Below are 19,725 nucleotides of genomic sequence, written 5' to 3' on the forward strand. Positions count from 1 at the left end.
ATTATTTTCATCCCTCAAAAATCATCTCTCACATTTGTTAAAAATACTTTCTTCCCTTTCGAATATAAGAGTGATTGATTTATTGAGAACTCGAAAACAAACGAGTTTTGTTTGGGACGTTGTTATCGGGCGAATAAAATCGATTTCTGATTATATTGAAATAGGGGGACAAGCCGAACCAACGAGAATTTGTTTACCCCAATTTCGTTTCTACAAATTCAATAATAAACTGTTCTTGAAACGCTTATATTTTTTTCAAATTTAAGTAAACGCACTAAATGTAACAATTTCGTAATAGAAAAAATTAATTAAATTACTTTATTTTTAGTTTCGGCATTTCCTTTGTGGTAAGACTTATGAATGAATGATTAAGAAAACACTTGTTTTTATACCACTTGAGTTTATTATATTTTCGAACATCCCATCAAAGATGAAGTAGAATAGAGTCTAGCCATTTACGAGAATAAGTCTGGCCATTTACGGGCTGACGACCGTCATAGGCTGATTTAATTGATCACTTTACACACGTGTAATATTCATCAATTTTACCCATTATTAACAACCACACTACTCAAATTCTTGGATGTTCTATATATTATGTTTGAACCAATTTTTAAACACTGTTCTTATATCACTAGAACCTCACTTGAGGCATATATTGGTGAGATGAAAATGCCCAGACTTCTATATTCTTCTTCATCTTTGATGAGATGTCAAAAAAAAAAGAATAATAACTGCTTTAATTGGAGATAATCCAGATTTGGACACACTCAAAATGTTGTAAGTTATTTTAAATGTTAGCATTATTTTTCGATGAACCTGTATATGAGTCTTTTTTTTGGTAACAAGTTGAGTTCTGCTTTCCTTTTGCTACATTTTCTGTTTATTTTTTTAAGGACTATTCTAATACTTTTATTTTCAAAACTTATTAAATATAAATTCTACCCTGCTTTTTCTCGATTCTTCTATTTTCCATCCTCTTTGACTTTCGTTAAAATTTCTCAACACTATAATTTACTTTTTGAAGTGATATTGAAATTATAACCGAGATAATTGGGATTAAAGTTCTCTAAGTTAAATTTATTCAAATATGATAATCATTATTTCATTAAATAATCAATGTTTTAGTTAAAATGTTTCAATTAAAATTGTCCCAAGGAAAATAACCACAACCTTTGATGGAAAAAATCAAAAGATTTTACTTTTTTTGTCAATTTTTTGTATCTCAAGAAAGATGAAGGAAATAGTCTGGGTATTTAAAGGGCTTGTGACCTGTTATAGGCTGGTTAACTGATAAGGCTGATTACTTCACATATGTTTAACATTCACCATTCTACCCACGCCTGATAATCACACTACTCATTTTTTGGACCTCCTGCATATATCATTGGTCATGACTCTGTATGTGCGAGTTTACTGGAGCCATTTATGGTTGGTTTAAAAAAAAACATTTCTTTCGCAGAGACCCTATTATTGAAATGTATGAAAGTGATTGTCAATTATGGGTAGAATGGTGAATACTATTAAAAATGGACACTACATATAAAAGAGCTACTCATAAATGGATAATGGAAGTGGGTAGATCTGAAATGCCATCATTCGGTCTAATCGCATTTTATTGAAAGTCATAATCATTTTTCTTACATATAATTTTATGAATAAATTTTGTAGAATGTGACCTCGGCACGGGAAAACTCAGTGAAGGCACATTATTGTAATTTTTATTTACGTATATGAAGGAATAAAAATTAAAAAAAAAACACGTTTTGCATTAAAAATAATTGTTCTAAAATCGTTAGCAAAAGAAATTCAACATTTTTTTACATAACCAACTTCTCCCCAAGGAATATATTCCAAGCAGAATGCTTCCCGAGGGATCGATAGGATGATTTGAATAATTTACCAAGGTCAACCAGCGGTGTTTTAATCTCATTTTTGTTTTTAAACAAATAATTTAGGGTGTTAGCAATTAGTTACGCAATTAAATAAACGAATTCTCGAGATACCTCTGCCGTTTTTAAATGAGACAAAATTAATTTGTGAATGTGATTAGACGTCATAACAAGATGTCCCTTATTTAGTGTGGATATGTCCAAGATTTATATTGGTAACAGAATGTTCGAAGGAAGGTATTCAGTTAACAAAAATGGATGAGGCAATAAAGAATAAAGATCTTTCAGATTTAGTGATGTCTTATTTAGAAAATATGAAAAGACAAATAAGACAAATAAAATAACTATGTGATAAATCTTAATTGATATGAGCTATCGAACCAATATCATTTGTATTGTATTGTTTTTAGGGAATCTTATTAATGTATTATTAACTTCACTATAATTTTTAACACATAAAAACTACATCAATATGTTATTTTTTGACATCCCATCAAAGACCCCGCAGAAACTGCGCTGATCAAATATTCCTATGTATTTAAAATCTTTGTAAGTTTAATTGACTGTTCAGAGCTCCTAGGTCTTATATCGATAAATGTTCCAGCCAGGTTGACAAGACATTACACTGTGTTTCGTGTCCCCATCAACAAGAAAGCCTACAATAAAAATTCCTGTATTCAACGTTCTTGTTTGGCACACAACAATGAATTTAGATATATTGACTTCACAAACACTTAACTATCTACAGTAAAAAATATGGTAAAGACACATCCATCAACTTAACTTCTCTCTTATATAATAACTTCCACTCCCTATTCCAATTCCTTTCCCTCTCCTTCATAAAACAAAGATGAAGAAGAATATGGAGGTCTGGGCATTTACGGGGCTGACGTCAGCCTCGTAAATGCATGGACTTCCATATTCTTCTTCATCTTTGATGAGATGTCAAAAAATAACTCTTGTAATTGGAGATAATCCAGATTTTGTGAAAAAGTATTTGGACACACTCAAAATGTTGTACATAAATATGCTATAAATCATTGTACGTAGTAGGCGAGGAGAATTTTCTAAGGTAACTAATAGATATTATAAAAACGTGAAATAAATTATGGGAATCAAAACCGGGACCCATAGTATGATAGTTGAATATGCTGCCTACTTCACAACAAACATTCATAGAAAATTTATCTGTAAAAAAATCTTGTTTTATAACGCTTTTTGTTTAAATCTATTGTGACACGTATTTCGATACTTTCAACATCGTTATCAAACAAAGTCGAAACAATCGATTTTATTAAATAAAGAATAGTATTAACTGATGAAAATTTTCTGACATAGTAAAAAAACTCTTTGAGGTTAAAAGAATCGCAAAAAAATCAAATACATTTACTGATTGATTGTGATAGAATACTACAGCGTAAATATTTTCTTTTTAAGTTTTATATTTAAATATTTTGATTAAGTAAGTAATCTCCTGTTGATTTTGCCTTTTTCTTCTCTTTTTTCGACTTTGTTCACTAAGTTTTTTTTTACTTCAATCATCATCATCATTCCGGTATCTTTTTTCCCAAGAACCTTTTCTTTTAATAAAACTTACACCCATTCTCCATTACTAGGCTCGACTTAAAGTAGAAACAAAACGTGTCCTCGCGAAACGGATCTCTAAGGAGTTGCGTCCTTTTACACAATGTACTTAGCATATAGTACAGTGGAACCTCTCATAACGAGCACCCCTCATAACGAGTTATTAAGAGGGAAAAAAATCTGAAAAAGTTTCTCCCTTAACGAGCGATAATTTGCATAACGGTTTACAAAAAAAGGGCGAGTCCCTTTTTCACGACATTCACTTGTGATTTGGCGCATCCGCGCCGGGACTCGAGGTGGATAACAACGATATTGAAGAGATTGTAAAAAAGCAAAGTCAAGTGCTGACCACCGAAGAGCTTATGGAGTTGCATCTTATTTCACAGCAAGTAATTATGGAGGAGAGGTTGTTGATAGAGGAGAAGGAAGTAGTAGAGCAAAAATCTTCTAGCACAATAAGAGAATTGCTGAAAGAATGAGAAACTATTGCATCGTAGGTACATTAAAAAGCATCACCCTAATAAATAGTAGCATCTATTCGTGCTACAATTTTTTCAATGATAATGCTGTTACACATTTTCGCCAAATTTTAAAGCGTTGGCAAAAACAAATGTCTTTAGACAGTTTTCTAGTCAAAAGTATTAATTATTTGTAAAAATTAACATTTTTACCAACTTTTTTTTAAACCTGAATTGTATTTCAAGCTGTTACACTACTTAACAATTTATAAGTATTTTTATTTGAATATTTAAAGCATTGTAAAATACATTTTATTTGGAGAAAAAAAAAGACTTTGTCTTTTGATCCACTCACTTTTTTTAATGAAAAAAGAACTTGTTATGAAACCCTAAATGTTGTTGTTGAATAAACGTCATTTTTATTAAAAAAATTAAACCGTTTTTCAAATGAGTATTCTTTCGACGTGGAATGCATTATCGTCTTTACATTGAGTTTTGTAAAAAAAATATTTCGCTTAACGAGTAAGATGCCGGAAGGAATTATGCTCATTATAAGAGGTTCCACTGTGTTACCTTTTACTTATTCATCCTTTACCCGGTATCCTTGAGAGACATTGGGGATACTTTGATACGTGTCTCACCTGATGTCGGTACTATAATCTTCTACTGTATTATTTCGGGAGATCCCAAAAATAAAAACACAAACACCTGTGTTTTCACCAAAATAGGACTCAAACTCTCAACTGACGTCTATCAAAGTTACAACTTCTCTAGGTACAACATTTTAAATTGTGTCCAAATACTTGTTCACAAATGTGAAGGTCCTTATCAAAACGTTACATTTCTAATAGAAATGATTTCAAGTAATCAGGAATTATAGCTTATAAAATTGTTACGTTTTGCTACGATTGAATGATTTAGTATAGGTGTAACGCAGGATTGGTCACGTTTTGGTGCAGTTTTAGTAAAGATTTCGATAGAATACAAAAAACAGAACAGTTTTGCATTTAAAGGATTTTTTGTGCAATACTGGAAATTTAACTTTTTGGTGAGGACCTCCACAAATTGTTTCTCATGTATTTGATTATAATCCAGGATTCGGATCTCATATTCAAATGAAAAGAGTTTCTGCTCAATAAAAAGCTTTTTTCATCTCACCAATAGATATCTCTAGTGAAATTCTAGTGATTCAAGTACAATGTCTTGAAATTGGATCATATATATATATAGAACTTCAAAGAATTTGAGTAGTGTGGTTGTCAATCATAATCATGGGTAGAATTGGTAAATCTTACAAGTGTATAAATTGATAACTTAACTAACTAAATAACCATCACGCCGCGTCAGCGGTAGGCAGAGAAAATAGAACGCCACACCCCCTCTGTCCTTGCAAACATTATTCGCCTCTTCCCCGTTCATGCATCTCCTCATACATACCCACCGATTGTTTCGACTCCTAACCTGATCACTTTCAAGTATTTGGCATTCTTAATCACTTAATGGCAAATTTATAACTTAAACCAGCCTAAGACGGTCGTAAGCCCCGTAAATGCCCAGACTTCCATGTTGTATAATAACGATAGATGTGTATCAAGACACCTATGAATTATAAAAAAAAAAATCTTATGACCTAGCCTTATATTTTTTTCACATCTTATTATATGCTGTATACAGCGCTATAGCGCGCAAAACAAAGTCTACATGGTGTTGATTTGGTTTAATTTGACGATTTTGATGTACTTTTTCTTATGGATTACTACCATTTTGATGTATGATGGGTCACTTTTAGGCAGTCGATGTCTACTGACCTGGATTTCTCATTGACTCCGTCATCCCACAGGATATATATATATATATATATATATATATATATATATATATATATATATATATATATATATATATATATATATATATATATATATATGTATATATATATATATATATATATATATATATATATATATATATATATATATATATATATATATATATATATATATATATATATATATATATATATATATATATATATATATATATATATATATATATATATATATATATATAAATATATATATATGATTTGTAAAACCACTTTAAACTTAAACCATTAAAGTAATGGCAAGCTTGTTCTATCCGTACCAAAACACGAATACCAAATCACATACTAGCAACCAAAGTTAACGAAGTTAACATTTCCAACTATACAAATTCAAACAGAACTGATAAGATGATAGTCTAAATAAAATGATAAAATATATCGCTGCTGAAACGCCAAAGAGCCACAATGCAAAAAAAAATAAAGTCTTTATTCCAAAAATGATCTAAATCGTCAAATGTCCATTTCTAACGGTAGAATCATGGGTGTGTTTCGAATATGATAATGTTGAAGATTTACATACCATTTTTGCAATAAAGAGTTAAATTATTTTTTATTGCATTATGACCCTTTGGCATTAAACCAGCAATATGTCAAAATAATAATGTTCGTCAAAATACTAGTTTAATAAAAATTCTAAATGATATTTTCAAGTTTTTCTATGTATGCAAAATAATACAGGAAGAATTTTATATACATTTTACAAAGGTCTCCGCTAATTTAAAAACTAACTTAACGCAACCATAGATGGCGTCGAAAGGTAGCATGTGAAATAATGTGCCTATTGAAACATAAATATAACTTTATTTTCAGGTGCCTCGAAGCATTTAAATATAAAGCACCTACTTCTGAAAGAATCTTAACATCCAACACTCTCCTTATCATTCCAATACCATTAAAATAGTGTTTTTACAAACATCCAGACATCCAATGGGTACAAAACCAAATACTTAAAAAAACGATCATCTCTTGTCAAAAATTCATAATCCTAGTAACATTTAACTTCCAACGGGTTAGGAATATTTTAGTGTCTTCAAAATGTCGCCGTTTTTATTTAAAAAAATCTCATTTACTTTAATGATTATTTTTATTTTTATAACACTTGAATAATCCACTAAATAGAGTTTTATTTTTATTTACGACTAGTTTCAGTTATAGCAAATAAAAACTTATCAGCGGAAGCTAAACTGGCAGCGCACAACGGAGTCCTGGTTCCAACTCTAATGTATGGAAGTGAAACATGGAGTTGGCAAACGAAGGATGAAAGTAGACTGAATGCAGGCGAAATGAGATCTCTCAGAAGAATGTGCGACAAAACGATGTATGATAGATGCGCGAATAGTGAAATAAGGAAGGAATGCAAAGCTGAGATAAGCATTATCGATAAAATTAAGAAAGGTGTGTTGAGATGGTTTTGACATGTAGAACGAATGAGTGAGGAAAGAACGGTAAAACAAATTTATGAGGCGAATGTTAGTGGGAAAAGAAGCAAAGGAAGACCGAGAAAAACATGGCACGATCAGGTATGCCAAACTTGAAAGTGGTCAGGTTAGGAGTCGTAACAATCGGCGGGTATGTATGAGGAGATGCATGAACGTGGAAGAGGCGAAGAATGTTTGCAAGGACAGAGTGGTGTGGCGCTCTATTCTCTCTGCCTACCCCTGCGGGGAAGCGGCGCGATGGTTAGTTAGTTAGTTAGTTACAATTGTTTTCATCTTCGGGTACAAATTAAGTTTTAATTTGTACCAGAAGATGAAAACAATTGTCGTTTTCGAAACTAGTCGTAAGTAAAAATAAAGCTCAATTCAGTGGATTATTCAAGTGTTATAAAAATAAAAATAATCATGTCATTCCACAAAGTTAATGCCGGATCAATAAATAATACTTTAATGATATTATCGTGAGGTCGGTATTATATTTTTAGAGTATTCGGTATAAATTATTGACAGGTAAAATGGTAAATCGATTATGTTTTAACATTCTTATCACTGTGTACATTTTTTAAACACAAAATTGTGTGTGATTCTAAAAACATGCCCGTATTTGTAATCAGGCAAATTTCGTATCATACATTATAAAATTGTTTTATATGCAATATCTGCTTTTATTATCTTTTCAACCTTCAGCATTTGTTGTAAAAAAACGATATTATCAAACCCAACATCCCTCATAAAATTATTAAAATGCACTGCAATTAAAATAATTCGTCTGGTTAGGATTCTGAGTAATCGGTGGGAATGTATGAGGATATATTTGATTGTAGAAGAGGCAAAGATTGTTTGCACCGATTAATGTGGCATTCTATTCTCTTTCTCTACCCTTGCGTAGCAGTAACTCAGGTGGTTAATAAAAATAATAAAAAAATAATACTAAACCAGTTTCATTTATTGATCAGCAGTGATTTTGTGGTGATATCTATCCACTTTTAATTAGAATTTTTTTGTAAATTTCACTTTAAATAGTAATTCCCAAAGTTTTTATTCAAATTCAGCTTGGCGAATATAAATTTTTTAATTATCTGGTTAGCTTAAAACTACAAATATTAAACTGTATAATGAATATAAAGCTTATGAATCATCAAAATATTTCGTTTTGTAAAACATTTACTTAAAAAGGTTCCTAACTTTTAATATTAGATATATATTAAATTTTGCGATTTGATTTAATAAAAATATCGAGCCAAAAACTTGACAGTGTTTTTAAATACATAAAAATTATTTTTAGTTTCAAAGTGAATGCCTTATTCAAACCTTACAACTGATGGAAATCCAATTATAATATAGTTTCACATATTTAAATAACTTTTATTAACACTAGTTGACATGTTAGCACAATTTTTCAGTTTCATACGTTTTAAACCAGTTTGTTCGTAACGTTTAGTCGAATCTGAAACTTTCAGGCATAAAAGCTTTACCACCGACCGACGCGGGAGAGTTTTAAAGGCCTACTGAGGAATATCATGCCATTTATGCGCAAGCGTACATAGAGCTTTCACAAGTATTTTCTTTTTACTTTAAAAACATTAGACACAATAAGTCGAAAATCAAATCCCTAATCTGAAAAATATTAAAATATTATGCATTTAACGTTTTCTTAAAAGAAACAAATATTTTAAATTAAACGATTTATTACTTCGCCTTTAAAATTGTCAAAATTTATGGGTGTCTCAACTTAAGACGAAGAATGTATTGTTTATAAAGAAAAAAAAATGAAGCCCAAGCATCTCAGAGCTTACGGCTTGGCATTAGGCTGGATGTAGCAATTACTTTACACACTTGTAACAAGTATATCCAAAATGACCTTGGGCCCTTTCATATGAGGGTTTAATACGTACATACGTCTGAGAGTCCATGTGAACGTGAGACTAAATCCCATAAGTATATATGTATATATATATATATATATATATATATATATATATTATATATATATATATATATGTATATATATATATATATATATATATATATATATATATATATATATATATATATATATATATATACAATATATATATTTATATATATACATATATATATATATATATATATATATATATATATATATATATATATATATATATATATATATATACATATATATATATATGTATATATATATATATGTATATATATATATATTTATATGTTACAATATATTTCCTTATCTTCCATTGGATGCATAATCTTGTGTCTGGTAGAATAAATAATTTTTATTAAGTTTGACTTGGTCAATTCCACATTTTCAATTGAGAAAATAGTGGTATTTACCAAGCACATATAATACAACTTAATAAACTCAAAAAATCAGTGTTTTATTTTAACATTGAGTAAGTGAATAAATAATGAAAAATTGTAAGAATATTACTTTTAACTTCAATATTTGAGCTGTTGTATGAATATATATTTTTAATTGTCTGCCCCTATAGCGTTTTGGTTTTTCTTAATCTTTTTAATGATAACTCAATATGTTAAATAGTTTTTAACCTTAACTAAGTCATGACACATTACGTTTACCGAAATCACATAATTACTTCTCATTTTAACCCAAACCGCTCAGTGATATAAAGCCACATAACGTTTTTCACTCAAATTGCGCAGTCATGTATATAACAAATGTCAGTGCCGATCATACCCACTCGCTCGAAAGTAGTTTATTGGAATTATTGATACTAAAATTCAATCTTTTGGATCAATCCCTTTTAAAACTCCCTCGGGGAATCCAAATGTAACAAACTCCGTATTTTATTTCTAAACCAAGGTTAATAATTAGACCGTCGACTTTAGCTTGAGATACGGGTCTAATCTCTTGGGAGCGGTTGCGAACTGTGGACAAGACGCGCGCATATAAAGCTTAAGTGAATAACACAATTAGTTAAACCAATCAGGTAAATTTGTTATTGAATCAGAATCAACACACTTTATGGAAACATAATTGAATATAACGTTTTGAGTGTGTTATTTTGAGAGTGAGTGATTTGTGAACTTGTTCACAAATCTGGATAATCTCCAATTAGGAGTTACGGTAACCCCCCCTATAATGTTGAGATAAATACCGCGTTATCCAATGGAAACGTTGAAAAGGGTTATTGTTTTGAATTATATTTTAATTTTGAATGGCTCATTTAAGTCTTTTCTTCTGGTTAAAATGTAAAAATACTTTTTTTTAAATTAACCACAAATAACATTTCCTCTGATAATGCGGTACATAAGTATTTCAACGTAATAGGGGGTTTTACTATATTTATTGATTTGGCGTTTAATTTGTAGAACTCCATTTTAATTTATGTATTAATTTTAAATCAAACACAGATTTTTTGAGTCTACTAAGTTGTATTTTATTAACAAAAACAAACGAATGCTACGACATTCATTTGATAATGCCCTTACAAGGCGAAACAATTGTCACAATATAATTTTTTATGTGTTTTTGTTAATAAAATACAACTTAGTAGGTTTCACTGTAATTTTACAATTTCGATAAATTAACTGGTCGAATTATAAGCTACATAAAGTAAAAAATGAAAATGATATATTCTAGCGTTTCTCATGTTTGTGAATATAATCTGGAATTTGGACCTCACATATAAATGAAACAGTTTCTGCTCAGTAAAAAGCTCCTCTCATTCTACCATAGATGTCTCTAGTGAAATTCTACGTTTTGAATTTGAAGAATATATTAAGAAGTTCTAAGAATTTAAATTGTATGGTTGTTTTTTTTTACAAAAATGTTAATAATGAAGGCTGGTTTAAGTGATCACTTTACACACGTGAAACTTTAACTCCTAAATTGGATATAATTAAGATTTGTATACAAGTATTTGGACACACTCAAAATGTTGTATATACTTATATATTAAATTACAAATGTGAAATTTTGTAACTGGAATGGTACAAATACATTTTTTGTGTTACTTGTTATTGTAAATGTATTGATGTAACTGTAAAATTTCCAAATTAAAAAATAGCGTCAGCCACTTACGATGATCGCTCAACGGAGAACGAACCCTTATATGGATGGGAAGAGAGTTAGCTCCGTTGAAATCACGAGATGGATATTTATCCAATCTTCTGATGTATTTTTCTCTATTTCGTTTACATAATCCTTGCCTGCCGATGCCTCGAAATAGTTTCTCGATACATCAGCTTCATCTCTTGTACGAAGGTTGGAGAAAGGTTGTGTCAAATTTCGTTTTAGTCGAAACTTGAATACCATTAGCAAATTCGAATATCGGGAGGTGCAATATATCTACTTATATTTTTTTCAAAATATTTTTATTGTGTCCAAATCTTTGTTCACAAATCTGGGTTTATCCATTACGGACATCTCAATATTGCATATATATAGTTATATATATATATATATATGTATATATATATATATATATATATATATATATATATATATATATATATATATATATATATATATATATATATATATATATATATATATATATATATATATATATATATATATATATATATATATATATATATATATATATATATATATATATATATATATATATATATATATATATATATATATATATATATATGCCCAGACTTCCATATTCTTCTTCATCTTTGATGAGATGTCAAAAATAATAAATAATAATAAACTTTATTAATAAATAATAATAAATTTAACTTTGTGGAATGGTAATATAATACTCGCCTTACCATTCATCGTATCCTGTGTAATGCCACTTAAAATCTTTAATTAAATTTTGAAACATCAACTGATCAAATGGAAGTATCTAAAAATTACATGTTTTTTCAGGGTCTCTTTCCTAAAAATGTATGTTTTAACTTATTCAAAATGGATCTCACATATCGCTCGCTCCTTTCAACAACGTCATATATCAAAAATCGTCAATTTTCAGTTGTGCTTGTTTTTGGAATGTCCAGAAAATGTACTATATCCCAGCAAAAGCGGCATATTTTTAACTTAGTATTTATTTACCCGCTACAGGACAGAAAGTGTTGTTTTTGCATTTTAAAGAAAATGTATTGTTTCAATTTTTTTTAAATATACTAAATATTTTTCAAATGAGAAAAAAACATTCAAGTTTTACCTAAAAAGATTTGTTGCCATGTAAAAAGTTCAATTAGTGGCTTGATATCTATTTTCAAAACATTTCATTATATTTTTCTTTAAAAACGATCGCATGAAAAATCTATTTTTTTATTTATGACGTTGTTGAAAGGAGTGAGCGATATGTTCTAACGGTATAAGCTCTCTTTGTTGCAAAAGTAAAAAAATTTACAATTTTTTTATTTATTGATATTTCAACATAAATGAAGAAGTCAGGTAGTAATTCAATAGATTTGTAAGCATAGCACCACTAACAGCCATACTTTCATTTTTTTTATTAAATTACTTCCCGCTCTTCATTTATGTTGAGATAACAATAAAAATATGTTAATTTTTACACCTTTGTGACTCTAACAAAAAGAGCTTTATGATGTTTTTGAAATTTAGTTGCTTTCAATTGCAAATCGGATTATCTCCATTTCAATGAAGCTAGCGTGTTTTTGTTTACGAGTATATCATTTGTAACGTCTAATTATACCTTGCTGCTGTCATCAATTTTGAGGGGTTTTATGTTTCCTTTATATGGTAAATTTAGTTTACATAGGACCTGTATCATGGTTTACCAATATCCAAGTGGTAAAATAACGGTCAGGTATTGAAATAACTATTAATGATTCACTGATTTCAGTAAAATTACCGGATGGCGTATCACCTAGTCAGCCATATGTTGATTATTAAATATTCCAATGGGTAGGGTGTTTTTTTGAGACGTTTGGTTTTTAAATTGGCAACATTATTTCTACAAACCGTCAATTTGACAGTTGAATTGTAGTCATGACATTTTGCCATTTCACCATGAATAGACTGAATGACCATTATGCGCGTCGTAGGTTCGTGAATGGGCCGAAAACAATATTCAGCTTGATCCTCTTTTTCAGTGCAAAACTTTGTTCACCGATGAGGCACATTTTTGTTAATGACTATGAGAAAACCCAGAAGTCGTTGAATAACCCAATAAAAACACAAAAATTTCACTTTAAAAAAAAAAATTAAAAATTTGCTTCATAAATTTGTTCTTTATTACTCATCTACACTTTGCGAGTGTTTTTTACTATAATATTCACTCAATAATAATAATAATAATAATAAAACCCTTATCCGCACCGCAATGGTGCATAGGGCACTGCGTCATATAAATGCAGTGTTATCTTGATCGTTTACACATGAAGGAAAGGTGATCAGCCCTCCGCTTCAAGTACCAATCCAGGGTAATATTGAATAAATATTACAGTGAAAAAATCACTCATATTTATTCTTACCCTTCCTGGGAATCGAACCCGGGTCCTCCAGAACGGTAGCCGAGCGTGCTGACCATTACACTACGGAGGCGGACAATAATTACAAGAAATTATAATAAATTTAAACATAAAGAGTAAAACTTCTCACGAGTAGGCATAGGCTGTAAAACTTGAAAAGTTAAAGCCTAAGTAGGATCACGATAAGCGGTGATGAATAAACCGTAGCTGGATTTCAGAGTATTTTGGACGTCAGGTAATTAAACAAAAATCTACACCTTACATTTGTAAGAAGCTTCATAAATAAAATAAAATAATTCCGAAAATCTTATAGTATTTTTGTAACCATATTAAAATATCTTTTGTGGGCTGTAACGTTTTCAGGAAATTACAAAAAACTTTCAGCAATTGAAATAACGCAAATTACGTTTTGACAAACGCCAAAATATTTTCATTGCCATGTACAAAGTGTAATTTTCAGTAAAGATAGTATTTCATTTCCCCGCTTCCGGTTTTATAATTAAAGTTGCAATAAACCTGTTTGCCCTGCCTCGACCAAAGAGCTTTTGTGGGTTGTGTGCAAAGAAAAGCGCTTTAGTTTAAAAAAAAATAATTACCTCACTTTTACAACTTTTTCAGTTGATGGTTATGTCCTGACATAATGCAAACGTTTAATAGGTGTATTCAGCATTTTGAGTGTGTCCAAAAACTTGATCACAAATCTAGATTATCTACACTTAGGACATTTTTTTTTACATTTTTGACATTGACAGTAAACATTCAAAATGAGATATTTTTATTTGTTTTTCTGGCGTTTCTCATGTGTGTGATTATAATTCAGGACTCGGACCTCACATACTTATAAAATTGTTTCTGCTCAATAAAAGCTCCTTTTACAACATTTTGAGTGTGTCCAAATACTTGTTCACAAAATCTGGATTATCTCCGATTACAGGAGTTATTTTCATATTATTTTTTAAACCTCATCAAAGATGAAGAAGAATATGGAAGTCTGGGCATTTACGGGGCTGATGACCGTCATAGGCTGGCTTAAGTCATCACTTTACACACGTGTAACATTCACCAATTCTACCCATTATTGACAACCACACTACTCAAATTCTTGGAAGTTCTGTATATATGAACCAATTTAGAAACCTTGTTCTTGAATCACTAGAACTTCACTAGAGACATCTATTGGTGAGATGTAAAGAAGCTTTTTATCAAGCAGAAACTCTTATATTAGTATGGCGTTTTTTGGCGTTTCTCATGCGTGTGATTATAATTCAGGGTTCGGACCTCACATACTAATAAAATTGTTTCTGCTCAGTAAAAAGCTTCTGTTCATCTCACCAATAGATTGTCTCTAGTGAAGTTCTAGGGATTCAAGAAAAACGTTTTAAAATTGGTTCATATATAAATAGAACTTCCGAGAATTTGAGTAGTGTGGTTGTCAATAATGGGTAGAATTGGTAAATGTTCCACGTGTGTACAATGATCACTTAAACCAGCCTATGACGGTCGTCAGCCCCATAAATGCCAAGACTTCTATATTCTTCTTCATCTTTGATGAGGTGTCAAAAAATAATATTCAAAAAGAAGGTCTGCTAGAAAAAAGTTTATTCAAAAAGATTAATCAAAAATGTTACACATTCAAAGGATAAAAACTGAATGGAATGCTTTTGAGTGTTCAAATACTTGTTTACAAATCAGGGTTATTTCTATTCAGGAAATTTGTGACATCTCAACATAAATAAAGATGAAGGTTAGTATTGGTAGTGAAGGTGAAGGGTAGTATTGTTTGCATGCTGTGTTAGTGATTGTCCTGACGAAGAGACGGGTACGTCTCGAAACCGGTAGACGTAAAAATCTCGGTGAGTGGTTATATACTAATTTTATTAACATTTTTGTAAAAAAAAAATAAGTATAAATAAAGAAGAATATGGAAGTCAAGGGCACAGGGCTTACGAACTGAGATTCAGACCAGTCAATTTATTTATTACATTCTGAGCGTATCCAAACACTTGTTTACAAATATCACTCACTCCTTTCAAAAACCTCATATGTCAAAAAACTTGATTTTTAGGAGATCGTTTATAATGTAAAAAATAAATTGAAATGTATTAAGTAAATATCAAGCCACTTATTGAAATTTTTACTGTACATAGATCTTTTTAGGTAAAACCTGAAAGTTTTTTCTTTATTTGAAAAATATTAGCATATTTAAAAAAAAATCAAATAAAACAATACCTTTTCATCAAAATACAAAAACAACACTTTCTGCCTTGTAGCGAGTGAATTTTAAGTTTAAAATATGCCACTTTTGCTGGGATATACTACATTTTCTGGGTATTCCGAAAATATGCAAAACTGAAAATTGAAGATTTTTGATATATGACGTTGTTGAAAGGAGTGAGCGATATATAATCTGTTAAGTAGGGGTTATTTTTTACATTTTTTATTAAACCTTTTCTTACTAAATACCACTTTCATTAATAACTATTACTTTACAATAATTTAAGAAAACACTTGTTTTATACCACTTGAGTCTATTATTCTTTAATTACTGTAGCATGTCTTACCACAAAGTTAATGCCGAAACAATAAATAAAATAACTATAATTTTAATTTAAATTGGGTAGATTTTACCACAAAGTGACCGCTGAATCAATAAATTAAGTGTTTTTTTTAATAAGTAAGGAAGAAATACATTTGTAAAAATAACTGCTAATTGGAGGTAATCCAAATTTGTGTCTAAGCATTTGAAGACACTGAAAATATTGCATATATTGATTTGCAAAATTTCTAAGAGAATATTTCAATGGCATGAAATAATACGGATAGAAATGGAGAAGAAGGCGGGAAAATAAAGGAGGCGGTAATTAGCGTTGAGAAGTTTATAAGCCGCGTCAAGAAAATGATGAGAGACAAGAAATTAGGTTCCAACTAAAGTGAAGTTCAGAGGGAAGGGACTATGCTCTGATAACAATGAGCGTTTAATCCACTACAATAATATCTCCCCAAGTAAATTTAATGCTCCAGCTTACAAACTAAAGAATTACAAATTGAGATTTTCCATCGTTCATCTGTAGTCAAATCGCACCTCGATTTTCTGATATATATATTTTTTAAATTTATTTTTGTACTGATATTTCTTGGTGGAACTGCATTTTATGTAATTTTATAGCAACTTTCATGTGTAGTTTTTTTTCACATAAATTTTATTTGACCGGATTCATCACCAGTCTGATTATGTCAGTTACGACGAAACCCGCTAGCTGGGCCAATAAAACTTGTGTAGAAAATACTTTATATTTGTTTTTTTTATTATTTAAAGTTTATTTTATTTATTTTAAGTTTTACTTAGTATTTACCACTAAATCTTTCAATCTATTGTTACACATGTTTCAATGCATTCATATCATTTTCAAGTATCATTATATATCATTATCATTTCATTATCCTCATTTTATTATTAAAATGGCTATAAATAATAATAAAAATAATGAAAATTATAATTATATGTATTTTTTTCCTGAATTTATTTTGATGCTTTGTGGCGCATTTTACAAAACTTTATAAAATAAAAGTAAAAATTTGTTTCTTAAAAACTTTTATTTTTGGTATTTTTTCCCACCACTTTTGACAAGAACCCTGTCATCTTCAAGGATGGACATGTAAACCCCTGAAGATGACAAGGTTTTAAAACTATTTAAAATAAAAGTTTTTTTAATTTTTTTTATTCGGCATCAACTTTGTGGAATGACATGTTGATTATTTAAAAAAATTAAGCACTTGTATAAAAACAATTATTGAGCTTTTTTTAATTACACACGACTAGTTTGGAAAACAACAGTTCATTCTTCGAAAGGTGATAACAAAAACTTTATAATATATTTTTTTTTATTTAAAAGTATTATTAAAATGTAACTTTGTTTTAAAATCACCATATATTTTATTATAACATAATTATAATGTCTACCGGTTTCGAAGCTAGCCGCTTCTTTATCAAGACTGATTAATACTGAAACAGTCTTGATAAAGAAGCGGTTAGCTTCGAAGCCGGTAGACTTTATAATTAAGTAAAAATACAATATTTTTAATGATTTTAAAACAAAGTTACATTTTAATTATAAAATGAAAAATCACAAAGTTAGTGCTTCCAATATAAATTATAAAATAAAAGTGATTGTAAACCATGTTTTAATTTTGTTTTATTTTATTAAAATTAAACACTTGATTAAACCACTTTATCGAGTTTTATTTTTATTTACGACTAGTTTCGAAAACGACAGTTGTTTTCATCTTCAGGTACAAATTAAAACTAACGAATAAAAATATATTTAGGTGTATATAAAGCTTAATAAATATAGGGAGGAAAGTTAAGGAACAATTTTTTTTGTAAAAGGAAACATTGATAAGGTAACGTATTTTGAAACAGTATATTATTAATTATTGTTTTATCTGAATTTAAATTTTTATGTATTTCTAAATTTTCTAAATTATTCATGACTTGACCTTTATTTGTAACAGAGTGTAATTATTTAAGTGTATGAGAGTCAAATGAGTGGTTAGTTTCCATGATATGATTTGAAAATTTTGAAAAATAATTACTTGTTAGTCCACGACGATGTTCTCTTATTCTAATTCTTAGTCTTCTCGCAGTTTGGCCTGTATATTTTTTATCGCAGTCACCGCAAGATTTTTTTTTGTTTTATTTTATTAGAGTTTTATATAAGACCGAATAGGTTTGTTATATTGATATGCATTTATTATACAAGTGATGTTTATTTCTTGCATAATAATCGAGTATATAACTAGAAAGCTAAAATAATCGCTTTTGTAGATGGCGCCCTTAGATATATGGAATATTCACATGGACGTATTCTACGACCGGAGTATAAATTTGGCCCTTCAGCTCGGATAATCTTGAATAAATGAGGCTGGTGACATTTTCCTGGAATCTTCCCTTACGGCTACTAAAAGGTTGGCCCTGTGACATCCGGGAGGTTACTGGATAAATGATGATATTTTTTGACGTGTAACTTCTTTACATGCTTGCATATACCATATTACATCCGGACATACATTTTTGTACATATCTAGATTGTCTGATTTTTTTTTTTAGTAAATTAATTTGTCCGCCTCCGTAGTGTAATGGTCGGCGCACTCGGCTATCGTTCTGGAGTTCCCGGGTTCGATTCCCAGAGGGGGGTCTAATAAATATATATGATTTTTTCACTCTAATATTTATTCAATATTAGCCTGGACTGGTACCTGAAGCGGAGGGCTGATCACCTTTCCTTCATGTGTAAACGATCAAGATAACACTGTGTTTATATGAAGTAGTGCCCTATGCACCATTGGGGTGCGGATAAGGGTTTTATTATTATTATTTTATTAATATTTATTCAATATTACCCTGGACTGGTACCTGAAGCGGAGGGCTGATCACCCTTCCTTCGTGTGTTAACGATCAAGATAACACTGCGTTTTATATGATGCAGTGCCCTATGCACCATTGGGGTGCGGATAAGGGTTAGAATGAACGAATGAATTTACTTTAATTTGTTATGATTCAGTTATTTTTTAACGCAGTTATTATTGTATTTATCTAAATCTAATTTTATTTTACTTTACTTTACTCTGACATTTCTTGGTGGAACTGCATTTTATATAACAAAACAATAACTATGTAGTTATTTCCACTTTTATTTTATTTTACAGATGATCGGATTTCGTTGTTGGCGATCATCAGAAGGGTGAGAGGTTGGACAAATAAGTAATAATACTACAGTAGTTTGATAATGACATAACAAGGCGAAACAATTGTCATTAATGTTATTTTTATGTGTTTTTAATAATAAATTACAATTTAGTAAAAGGTTTGAAACCCTCCAAAGTATAGTTTAATTTATCACTTTACACACTTGTAACATTCACAATTTTATCTCTCTCCTTATCATTCATCGTTCACTTTGTGTAATACATCTTTAAAATATGTTTTAAAGTTTTATTATTTTCTTGTTTGCACCCAATGGTGCATAAGGCACTGCATCGTATTGACGATATTA

Source organism: Brachycentrus maculatus, unplaced genomic scaffold (assembly GCF_059751285.1).
Source record: "Brachycentrus maculatus isolate JH-2025_06_01 unplaced genomic scaffold, ASM5975128v1 h1tg000991l, whole genome shotgun sequence".
In the NCBI taxonomy this organism is placed as follows: Eukaryota; Metazoa; Arthropoda; class Insecta; order Trichoptera; family Brachycentridae; genus Brachycentrus; species Brachycentrus maculatus.